We start from the raw sequence: 13,232 nt of genomic DNA on the forward strand, positions 1-13,232 counted from the left end.
ACAAGCCAGGACAATGCCATGGAAATTTGGTTACAAAAGATTAGGGGAAGAAATTTCAGTGAGACTTTTTACAAACACTCTTAATTTAATTGTTTTACATCATCATTTTACTAACTATGCTTTGTGGGCTCTTTCTTCAAACAAATTTCGGAAACCTTATATTACATAAAATTAAATAGGTTTTCTTTCTTTCTTTCTTTCTTTTATTATTATTATTTTTTTTAATGAAGGGCTTTGCAGCCTCTTTAAGGCTTTAACGTGACTTGTGCCTTAGGAGAAAAAGAGTATGTTGCGTTTTTCTAACTGATCTGGCCCAGGAACCATTCTTCCGAGGATCCCTATTGGTAGTGCATGGGGAACAGTTGGGAAGAGTTCATACGGCAGCTCTCGCGCATGTCTTTCCACCTGACAGAATGAGATGCCTACCTGGGTGGTCCGTCGTACGTCACATTCTAGCAGTGTGAAGCGGTCACACCCATGGGTGAAGTGCTTCCAAGGGAAAAGAGATCTCGAAGGACAGGTAAGTCTTTGTGTGCTTGGGAGGATGCAATGAAATCATCACTGCATTTGTGGGGAGCACAAAGGAAAATTACTCCTTTACTGCAATTACCGTCTGTCATTCCATAAGGCTAACTGAGTGGAGATATGGGAAATTGGCCCCAGATACAGGAGAGCTGGAAGATGATGAATGCAAGAAGAGGAAGCACCGATACCCTTAGAACAGGATTCCTTCAGTGACCGCAAATATGGTAAGTACAATATGGGGTGTTAAGGCCCAAGTGTGACAGAGGAGGACAGAATGGTGATAAAGTGACAGTTGGGGACTTAATGGAGGCACACCCTGAGCAGGGTGCTCCCTCCTCCCACCAGCACTGACCTTGGGGAGTTCACTTGGCTCTTTGAATGTTCCATGTAACCCCTGCTTCCCCGCCCCTGCCCACTTCTCTAAGGTCATCAGAAACTACAAAACCAGACATTAGTTTTGGAGTCCATTTCTTTCCATTCTTTGAAAATTTAACATGTGAGATTGATTCCACAGCCACTCATCTGACGAAAGGCATATTTTGAAACTTAAACAGCAAAGAACTAGAATTCTTCTCCAAAGGCAAATTTCTCAGCATGTGTGATTTGCTCTTGCCAGTTTGAAATATGTGACTAAGTTGAACAGGTTGGTTTTATGTACTTAGATTGCGTTCTATTTATTGTCACATCAAAGCAGTTGACAGATACGTACAATTAGAAAAATATATTCATCGTCAAAACCCAGTGTGTGGGCATAAAAATTATTTGGTGTCCAATTTGATATACCTGGCCCAGGACTGCTCCAGGTGAATGGTAAGTGACGTTTGACTCAGAAGAGGCCGAATCCACCATCAGATCACGTGGAGTCCCTCGAGTGCTGCAGAGGCTTGTCTTCACATTAGAGATCTAAGGCAGAGCATAAAGCAGAGCTACAGGTGTAAGCCTGCACCCTGTGCATCACACGTGGCAGCCTCCTTTCCTGAGGTCACATTGCAAATGGAAACTGCAAGCAGCATCTTGGTCCATCACAAGTGCTGAGCTGCGGGGCCATGGTGGGGTGGGACGTCCTGCTCCTCTGAGGCATGAGTTTGCCACATCTCACAAGTTCATCTCAGCAGCAGGTCAGACACAGAGTCTTCTCCCCACAACCCCTGCCCCACTGCACACCTAAAAGCAAACCAGCAAACAACAAGTTAAATAGAGCGATTCAATGCACACTTCCTTTTAGGCTATTCCTACAACAATTGAAGATCAGTGACTCTGCCTGCTACTTTAAGATCCGCTCTGATTCCTGGTTGGATTATAACCTCCACTGAGAAAGTATTACCTGAACGGCTGGGAATGTAGCTCACTGGTCGAGTATTTGTTTAATATGGGCAAAGCCCTGGGCTTGACCTTCAGCCTGTCCTCCGCACCTCACACACACCAAAAAAAGCTGCAGAAAGCTGTTGTGCTAATCCTTTCGTGTTATAGGAAATGCTTTGATGGTGAGACTAATTTGACTATTTATTTGATGATAAGATGTTGGGGAAACTTTTTTTATTTTCTTTTATTGTTGTTATTATTATTACTGTTATTTTGAGAAAGAGTTTCTCTATGTAGCCCTGGCTGTCCTGGAACTCTCTTTGTAGACCAGACTGGCCTCAACTCAGAGATCTGCCTGCCTCTGCCTCCAAAGGCATATGTCATCACCACCTGGCTTCCTTTTTCCTTTTTATTACATTTTTATTCCATACAATATATTTGATTATGTTTTCACCTCCCCCAAGTCCCCCCAGATCCTCCTGGCTGCCCTGCCCACTCAATTTCAAGTTCTCTATTTCTCAAAATAAAACAACAAAAATCAAAGCAAATAAACTAGAAAGCCAGTAAGATAAAAAATTACCCAAACAAAGCAAAATGAAACAAAAACCCCATAAAAACCCCTATGGTGTCTGTTTTCTGTTGTCCGACTGTTCTTGGTTGTGGGGCCTGCCCTGGGGTGTGGTTGACATATCCAGCATTACTCCACTGCAGAAAACTGATTTTTTCTTTCCCAACAGTTCTCAATTTCAAAAAGCTTCTTTTTAAAAAAAAAAAAATAATAATAATTATTATTATTTTATATCCTGGCCTCAGTTTCCCCAAATAGCTTCTTGGTGTGGAACTCTGTCCACTTGAGGAAATCTTTTTTTTTTTTCCGAGACAGGGTTTCTCTGTGTAGCTTTGCGCCTGTCTTGAAACTCACTCTGTAGCCCAGGCTGGCCTCCAACTCACAGAGATCGCCTGCCTCTGCCTCCTGAGTGCTGGGATTACAGGCGTGCGCCGCCATAACCACCCATAGAGGAAATCATTTTATGTAGAGAGGTTTGCCTTTCTAGATAGTGGAAGTGTTCTTCCTCACTTGTAAATCTCTCTAGCAAAGATTTGACTCAATTCATTGGGCAAATTGTTTTGTTTTGTTTTTCAAGACAGGGTTTCTCTGTGTAGCTTTGTGCCTTTCCTGGAACTCACTTGGTAGCCCAGGCTGGGCTTGAACTCACAGAGATCTGCCTGGCTCTGCCTCCCGAGTGCTGGGATTAAAGGTGTGCGCCACCACCGCCCAGCGGCAAATATTTTTTAAAGGAATTTTTAAAATAAAAATTGTTTTGAACACCTCTACAAAACTGAATTTTATTTTTGTAAAAAATAATATTAACACTTAATATGCTCATTACTAAAGCTTATCACAGAGAAAACCAGAAACACATTCTGTATGATCTCACTTCTTATCTTTGGCAGACAATCATACAAAAAATCAATTTTAAATTAGGGGCTGGAGAGATGGTTCAGTGGCCAAGAGCCCTGACTGCTCCTGCAGAGGACCCAGTTTTGATTCCCAGCACCCACATGGCTGTTCACAATTATAATTCCAATCCCAGGGAATCAAATGGTCTCATCTGCATACATGGGATATACAGGCACACATGAAGGCAAAATACCATAAGCACAAAATTTAAATAAAAATAATATACTCAAGAAATGGTGCTTTTTATCTGATTTCTGCATTGAAACTTATTAGTTTATTTCTAAATGTGTTTTGTGAGAAAATAGGAACCATAAATCTAGTATTTAAAAATCAAAGAAAAATACCAACAACCCTGTAACACCCCTAGGCTCGGGAGAAGTCCATACTTGCCTGCGTCTGAATCCAATTCTCAATCTTACTTGCTCTGCTATACTGAAATAATATACTTTTTTAGGGGAGGGTTGGGAAGCAGGATCTCACATGGCCCAGGGTGGCCTCGAACTCAGTATGAAGGCAAAGATGACCTGGGATATCTGAGCCTCCTGCCTCTATCTCCCGAGTGCTAGGACTATAGTCCTGAACCATCACATCCCACTTTGTACTGAAATAATTTGTAAGAACCAAGAAGGAGCAATGCTGGCCTATTGGAGCTTTTGCTTGGGGAGCCTGGGCCTTGGCAAAGTACTCATCTCCTGTTTCCTGAAGAACTTGGCTCAGAGAATCTGTAATCATAAAGTATTTCTTGGACAGAGATTGATGTTTATGAGACAAGATCTTGCTAAGCAGTCTAGGCTGGTTTTGAACTTCTCATCCTCCCATTTAATATATATATATTAAATATATATTAAATATATATATAGGTGTGTGTCATCATGCTTGGCTCAAGACTGATTTTTGAGAAGGGACTGCATATTACTTCTTCTATATCTGATGTAAGCCCAGTACTCTGAAGAATAAAAGCAAATTAGTGCATGTATAAGTCAATTGAGTTAGTTTGATTTTTACATGGTATACTTGTAACAAATCACCACATGGTACCCAATAAATACATACATAGTACATACCATTATGTATCAGCTAAATAAAAATCAGAGGCTGGGTATGGTGGTGCACACCTGTGATTGTAACATTTGAAAGGCTGAGGCAAGCAGATAATGAGTCCAAGGCCAACCTTGGCTACACAGCACGTTTCAGGCTTGGCTTGGGCCACATAGTGAGACTGTCTCTACAACAAGAACAAAAAAGATGATTGGGGATATAACTCAGTGGTAGAGGGCTTGCCTAGCATGTGCAAGGCCCTGAGTTCCATCCCCAGCAACACACACACACACACACACACACACACATACACACACATACACACACATACACACACATACACACACATACACACATACACACATACACACACATACACACATATACACACACATACACACACATACACACACATACACACACATACACACATACACACACATACACACACATACACACACACACACACACACATACACACACATACACACACATACACACACATACACACATATACACACATATACACATACACACACATACACACACATACACACACATACACACACATACACACATATACACATACACACACATACACACACATACACACATACACACATACACACACACATACATACACATACACACAACATACACACACATACACATACACATACACACATACACACACACATACACACAGACACACATACACACACATACACATACACACATATACACACACAAACAAGGAGAGATAGGGGGAGAAAGGGGAACAGAGAAGTAGAGAGGGAGAGAGAGTGCTTAGCTTTTGGCAGAACAAGGAAAAAGGTTCTCAAGGCTTCTGGTATCTAAATGAAACAGTCTTTTAGTAACTCGGACATTTTCACACAGTGTCTAGGAATGGTGTCCAGGAAGGAATATGCAGATAACTGAGTAGCAGGTTCAAATTCAGCCCTTTATTCATGGTAATGGTGTGCTTCCATAGCCCACAATTTCTTTGGAGTGGCCATGAAATCAAAGATATCCAAAAAAAGGAACACGAGAAGTCACTCTAGTCTGATCCCAAAACTTTGCTGACATGAATGCTTGAAAGAAGGAAATTGCTGCTTGCCATAAATATATTCAAACAAGGACTCTAGATGTTTCTTTTTCTGGTAAAAATTGCTCTAAGGAATTCAGAACTCTTAGAGCAGAGCTGCTCCTGATCAGGAAGAACTTAGCAATAGCAAATGATGAGTACCGGTGAACAGTCTCTACAGAAGCCAAGCATGACCTTCAAACCGACCTTGGAAATCCTTTTAAGCGCTCTCAGCAACAGACACTGCTGTCTTAACACAGTGGTGTGAACATAACAAAGGCAGGTACCCAGTCTGGAGAGAGCACACTCCAGTCCTAGAGAATGAACTCTCTGGGTATTGGGGGTAAAGTGTTAGGGAGATAGGGAGAGGGAAGAGCAGGGGGGAAAAGGAAGGAAAAAAGGAAAAGAGGAGAGAGAGAGAGAGAGAGAGAGAGAGAGAGAGAGAGAGAGAGAGAGGGAGAGAGAAAGATTGCTCATCCAGATGAATACTGGATAGCTCAGGCAGCCTCTTGTCACTGTCAGTGAGAAGTGGGGTGAAGACATTTAACATTGGGCTGGGGACCCCCGGGTGGGGAGGCTGTCTTAGGTGGACATAGACAGTAGTACTCATCTCTCATGCTCACCGTCAAGTGCAGTAACAACTTGGACATGACTTAGTGAAGTCTGACAAAGCTGTGATATTCATTTCCTCGGTTTAGCAAACACTCTAAGCTCTTATAGGCGAACCATCTCTCTTCCTGCATTTCTATTTTGGCAGTCTCAGAAGAACATGGTCCTAGGATTTTTCTACAAGGAAGAGGTAGACCCTCACCTGCCTAAGTGAAAGCCTCTTGGGTGTTTTGAATACCTTCCACTGTGACCTGAACACTAGACAGATGGAGTGGGCCACAAACACAGCCTGGGTTGATCTGTGTGTGGAAGCTGCCAGGATCATGCAATCTTTAACTCAAGGATGTAAGTGTACTACTCTATGAATGCCAACACAGTGAATCTGTATACTACTTTATTAAATGGACAAAATCACTTTCTCTATATGTACAGAGCACCTAAAATATACAGTCCATGTGGCCTGTCTGCTATGGCCACAAAAGGTTTAGGCTTGAAAACTGAGTCCCAGGCATAAGAGTCACACTAGTCATCATTGCAATATTCCAAAACCATGCTGTAGTCCCTCAAATTAAAAAATAGACAAAAGGTCTGGTTTCTAATGTCTTTACAAACTTACTTTTAGGTTCCATTTTGGCAATCGTCCCATTCAGATACGCCTATCATTGTTGAATTAAAGAATCAGCACGTTGTGACCTTATGTATATTCCTGTATCTCTGTGAAAGAGGTATGAATTGTAGGAGAAAATATAAGTGACACCTGGGGTGGAGAGCGGTCATCTGGGCCATGGTGTCGGGGATCAGAACTGAGAACAGAAAGCTTGATAGGGGAAGTGGGAGGTCAGGGCACATGGAAAGGGCTCCTGTGGCAGAGTCAAGAGATGGCAGACAGCACTGGGGGCAGGAGGAACCTCAGGTGCCAAGTGCTGTGGTTGTGGTGGTTCTAGACAGCAAGGGCGGGGTTGAGGAGAAGCAGGAAGAGGAGGGTGAAAAGGAGGGAGAAAAGGTTAAAAAAAGAAAAGGAGAAAGTCTCATAAATGCTTTGCCCAGGGCTGTTTGTACCATGAGAGAACGATTAATCTGATTATGTTACAGAGTTACAGGTCTCTACTTTTATACCTTAAATACATTATTCCTCCCTTTCAAGACCAAAGATCTGTTTATGGACCCAGAAGGGGCAATGGAGAGCCTTAATCCAAAGTATGCAAGGAGTAAGAATTCACAGAAGACCATTTCCTGCTTCCTTTTGTCCTGTTGGAGCCAATGAGATTCAATATTTAAATTTTATTGTGCAATTAACTATGCATTGCTACATATTCTTGTAATTGTAAAATTCCATGAGATAGGCCTATTATTTCCATTCTTCAAGTGAAGAAGTAGTGTTTGGAGGAGGGGAATGACTTATCTAAGTCAGCAAGAACATTCCTTTGGGTGTAGGCCAGGATCCCCAAGACTATCTGATTACCTTTGATGAGCCACAATAGACATGTCTGTTGTTTTCCAAGGATCAGTACTGTTTGACACAGATACCAGGAACCTCACTCTCAGCTTGGAGGATGGAGTGCCAGGGACTTGTCTAATTATCACTACAGAGTCTTTTGTTTGTTTGTTTGTTTTTTCAAGACAGAGTTTCTCTGTGTAACAGTTCTGCCTGTTCTGGAACTCTCTCTGTAGACCAGGCTGGCCTCAAACTCATAGAAATCCACCTGCCTCTGCCTCTGAGTGCTGGGATTAAGGGTGTGTGCCACCAAGCCCAGCAGCAGGGCAGAGTCTGGAAGAACATCCTATGGAAACCCACCACACACATTACTCTTGCTCAATAAAGTACTTGAATTTTTTTTCAAAAGTACCTATTATGGTTATTACATGTCAAGTGGAGAAACTGCTTGTTGAAGTGGAAGGGGTGGGCAGAGATGACTTACTTTCTTATGGAATAAGATACTGTTTTAGAACAGGCAAAGGACAAGAGAAATGGGAAATAAGAACAAAGAGCAGGTCCAATTTAAACAGTTTCACTCAGAAATAGATTGCCCTAAGTCAATACAGCTTTTAGTTCTGTTATTGCAGCATTGGAAAGTTGCAACCCCCCCACAGGACAGCCTCTTCACAGAAGGCCCTTTAAGCCGGGAAGGCAGCGGCTCTGGGTTAACAGATGCTCGGGCAGGCACATTCTCTCCAGCTGATGAGGGTGTTTAATGGGCACCAGCCTTCACTTTGCTCACCACTCACTTTTCTCCAGAGCAAAGCCGTTTATCATATGGGTCTGAGTCTCCTAGAATTTCAGCCTCCCATTCTGGGCACTGGTGAGGTCCTGACCATATGTTCAGAAATAAAAAAGATCAAAGAGCTAATAAGTGGTGGTCAGCATGCCTCCAGTCAGTACGAAAGAAGAAACAGAACACGTGCTGCAGCCTTCTCTCCAGCAGCGGTGCCAGCACAGAGCCAAATGGCTACCACACCAGGAATGGCAAGCTGTGCTCGGAATCCGCTCTATAAATCACACGGTGCAGATGCCTCAGAACACAGAGGGCAGAACAAAATAGCAAAAACCCACCCGCAATAAAAATCAGCGTTCTGGGCCCCAGCAGACAGCAATGCCTTATTGGGTTGGCAGGTTTTTGAGCAGAGAGTCAAGAGCTCTGCAGACCATTTATGTTCAACTCATTCGTGCAACTGGCACATTCCTTGAACTTCAAGATGGGGCGAGTTGTGGGACTTTGGTCCAACTTGCTTCCTGGGAACAGAAATGGGGTTGATGAGCAAATGTGATATTTAATGTTCTGGGTCCCACTGTCTTAAAGTCTACCTCAAAAGCACCTCACGAGGAGGTGGGCAGTTTGTCCAAATGCTAGACATCTCCCTCAGCAGTAGGCCTTCAGAGAGAAGTGTCTCCAAGGCAATGGCTTTCTGGGTGCCCTTACTGAACTCCTTGGGAGTACAGGATGGATGGATTACAAAGGAGCACTCCAAAGACATAGTGACAGATGTGACCAAGGACTGGGTAAAAAGATGAACCCAAGTGTGCTTTGGGCAGAATGCTAAGGTGTGTGGGATAACTGACTCAGATTCTGAGAGGTCCCGTCTTGGAGGACCCATATCAAAGGCTGACAGTAGGAAGAGTGAGTTTTGGTTACTGAAGGAAAGGAGAGAGGGGGACAAGAATGTGACTGAAGTTTAGTGTATGTGTGGATGCTAGAGTCAGCATGCTGGGCGAGCAAGGTGACCGGTGACAGCGAGCTTCCAGCCTACCTGCCTAGGTCTGGGATGGAGTCAGTGGGTTGTGTTGTTCTGTTTTTTTTCAAGTGCCCTTGGAGATGACATGTCTAAAAACAAAATGGTTTGTTGTATATGTGTGTTTCTGTCCTACCACTACCCCCCGCTCCAAACTCAGCATCATAGGAGAAATGATCAGACGCAGATGGTATTGTGTGTTCACCAGGGATTTACTCATTTCTTCTATTTTTATCAATCATTTAATTGGAAAAGGTGTTAAATCTGACAGTGAGAGAATAAATTAGAGCTAAGACCTATTCTTGTCCTCATACTCACCGTACTCCACAGCAAGCTGAAACTATACCACAGCTTCCTCCTAGCTTCAGGCAGCAATGATTTCTTCAAGATGTGGAAGATTTTCTATGCACCTCAGCCCTAGTATGCAGACTCTACCTAGAAGTCTAAATTACTTGTTAAATGGAAGGTTTAACTGGTGTGTGCTCAACTTTGCAAAAACAAACAGCCACTCAGCAGCCTTCTGAGGGTTTACATTGAGCCATCAGATTAGAGAACATCATGTAGAGAGCCTTCTGCTTGTGAGATCTAAGCAGAGTGCCTCTTCTTTCCCTCTTCCAGAAACATAGTGCTACTTATGTAAAACTGAGCCATTCCCAAAGCTATGTATGTGGAAAGGCTTGCTTCCCACAGTGGTGATATGGAGATAGTCCCTGGACATAGATGTATGTGTGTGTTAGGTGTGTGTATGTGTGTGTGTGTGTGTGTGTGTGTGTGTGTGTGTGTGTGTGTGTGTGTGTGATAGCAAGCAGTCCCTAGGCCCCTGAGAGTCATACCCTTTAAGGAGACGAGAGGATTTCAGCCTCTTCTCTCTTCTGGTTTTGGCTTGAGATATGACCAGTTTCTCTAACATATACTCCTTTGGATGTGCCACCACCTGCTGCTCTCACAAGAATAAGCTGGGCAGGCTCCTTGCATATGAGTCTCTGAAGCTGTGAGCTAATGATTTCCTTCTCTTTGTAAGTTAGTTTTCAAAGGCATTTCATTGTAGTGACATGGACTCCATTAACACAAAAGATGGCATTAGGAACTGCTCTGTTTCTTTCTTGGGTTGTCTTGGGTTAAATCAATGGAAAATGACCATTGGCCTCTAAATTAAAAATAACACACAGTTCCCACAAAATGGCAACTTATAGGTTTTAAGAGGTTCTACCTTCCTACAGATGATAAATAGGATGTCAGTTATAATTTTTAAAATTGTAATCCATTTCAGAAAACGTACACTATTACAGCCTTGGTTACTTGCTAATGCTGTGGGAGATGCTCAGTAAAGGACTGGACCAAGGCTGGGGATGCACCTCAGTGATAAAGTGTATGCTTGGCACGTGTCAGGTCCTGGGTTCACCAGCACCCCAGAAAACAAAACAAGACAGGAACAGCTGGAGAGAGAGATGGACCCAGCTGTGTAGATGGAAGTAAGGGCCAGATACAATGTGGGTGGAGAGATTTATTATCAGTTCAGACTGTGGAGAAGAAGTATGGTGGTCTACCTGAAGCCGAGGGAACACCTTAGGACATCCACCAGAGCTGGGACGTATGACTACACATGACTGAAAAACATGCTGCTGGACTCGCCACAGTCATGCCAGAACCACACGGTCACACACAAGGACTGACCTGATTTGAAGCCATGTAGAGACTGTGTTGATAGACACTCGCAAAGGCAGCCAGGGCCCTATTGAGAAGAACCTCTCCAGTCAAAGGACAAACAATAGCATGGGCAGAGTCACATTGGTGCTCTCGACTTAACTCATTGTGGAAAGTGTGAATATCCAGCATGGGGAGCAATGAGGGCTGGAAATAGTTTCAAAAGCAGCATTCCATGCTGAGGGCTCCCAAAACCCAAGGAACACTTCTGGTGAGTGAGCAGAACCTCAAGCTAAAAGGTAACTTCTCTGGACTCTATTGGGACACTATATACACACAAATTTGTTTTAGCAGGTTTGTGTTGAGACTTTTAATTGCATCTCCCTCATCAGGATAGTTTGCTCCAAGAGACTTAACAGAGAGGGAAAGAATCCAAAACCAGTCCCACCAAAGCAATGTTAACTGGTGCTATGATATTGAAAGGTAGATTTGAACTTTTATTTCATTGTCTTTTATTCTGTAGTTTCAAAGCTTTGCTTTTGCATGCATATTTCTTTTTTCTTGCTTTTTTTCATATTGCTCTATTAGGTTTTATGATAGTTCTGTATGCCTTTGTATCCATTGTGATACATATTCTTTTAATCTTATGCACAATCCATGTGCCTTCCCTCTCGTTCCTTTATTTCCTCCTCCTCTTCTTCCCTCCTCTCCTTCTGTCTCTGTTTATATCCCCACTGCCCCCATCATGTCTTAGTATTAATTTTTAAGTATAACTTTCTAATGGTTTTAGTAATCTTTAAACTCCGTGGACTCCAAAAGTATTCCAACTTCCCACCTCATCTGCTTTTCTCTCCTTGATTTTTCTTAGTTGAGCTGATGCTAATCTCTGCTTGTCAGCCTGTCTCCCTTCAGTCCCTAACTTCATAACTGTTATCTCAGTACACACTGTACTAGCCTTGCTCCGGAACCACCTCAATAGTAACTGACGTCAAGTGCATGGCTGTTTTAAGCTATTACGATAATTTCATCGTGTTCCTCTCCAGAAGTTGTGATTGCTTCTGCAGTTAATATCATCTCTTTTAGAGTGGTGCTGGGGCTCATGCTTTATGCTCTGAACTGTGCTTTTAGCTACTTAACTACATCACCAGATCAATGGAGGAAACAACACATCAACCCTACTTTAAACCAGTCTCACCTGAATATTGCAAAGGCTTTAACAGAAAAGATACACCTGATTAAAAGAAGTCCAACCAATGGAATCTCTTCAGATATTCCAGTCCTAATATTGAAATATAAGAAACATTGAAAATCAAGACAGTGTGACCCCTGTGAAGACTACCAATTCCATGGCCATGGATTCCAATGAGAGTAAATTAGTTGAAATTCCAGAAATGGAATTCAAAAGAGAATGTTTAACAAAGTCAAGGAGGGTACAAGTAAAAGGAATTATTAGAGGAAACACAGACAGATGAAAGAAATATGGAAGTAAATATAGGACCAGAAAGAGGAATTTAGAAATACTGAAAAAAGGGGTTGGGGTAGAGCTCTTGCCTAGCAAGCGCAAGGCCCTGGGTTGGTCCTCAGCTCCGGGGGGCTGGGGGCGGGGTGGGAGTGGGGAAGAAAAACACTAAACAACAAAAAAACCAACTGGTATTAATCCACACTTTTCAAGGATAACCCTGAATGTCCATGTTCTCTAGTCTCCATTCAAAAAGCAGATTAGCAGAATGAACTGAAAAACAAGACCCATCAATTCATTGCTTCCTGGAAACTCATTTCATCCTCAAAGCCAAATACATCCTCAGATGAAAGACTGAGGGAGGGAACTCAAAGCAAACAGAACTAGAAAATGAGGGGGTGTCACTGTTCTAATATCTGAAAAATAGACTTCAAACTAAAACTAGTTAGAAGAGGTCATCCTGTTTTCATTCATGGCAAAACTGGATGTCCTCATGCCGAAGAATAGAACTAGATCACGACATTTTACCCTGTAACAAAAATAAAATCTGAATGGATCAAAGACCTTAATGTAGGAAGTGAAACTCCAGAACAGTAGATATAAACATAGGGAAAACACTTTAAGGTATAGGCATAGACAAGGACATTCTGTAGAGGGCTCCACTCAATCACGAAACAAGGCCAAGATTGACAGATGGGTTTTTGTGGAATTACAAAGCAAAGGAAACAATCAGGGGAAGAGGAAGTCTATAGAATGGGAAGAAGATCTTTGCTGACTGTATATCCGAGAGTGGATTACTGTCTGGAATATACAAATAGCCAAAGTAAAACTAGAGAAAGACTGGGAAGACAGTTCAGTAGGTAATGTGATAGCCTTGCAAG

The sequence above is a fragment of the Onychomys torridus genome, chromosome 6 (assembly GCF_903995425.1).
Source record: "Onychomys torridus chromosome 6, mOncTor1.1, whole genome shotgun sequence".
Taxonomy (NCBI): domain Eukaryota; kingdom Metazoa; phylum Chordata; class Mammalia; order Rodentia; family Cricetidae; genus Onychomys; species Onychomys torridus.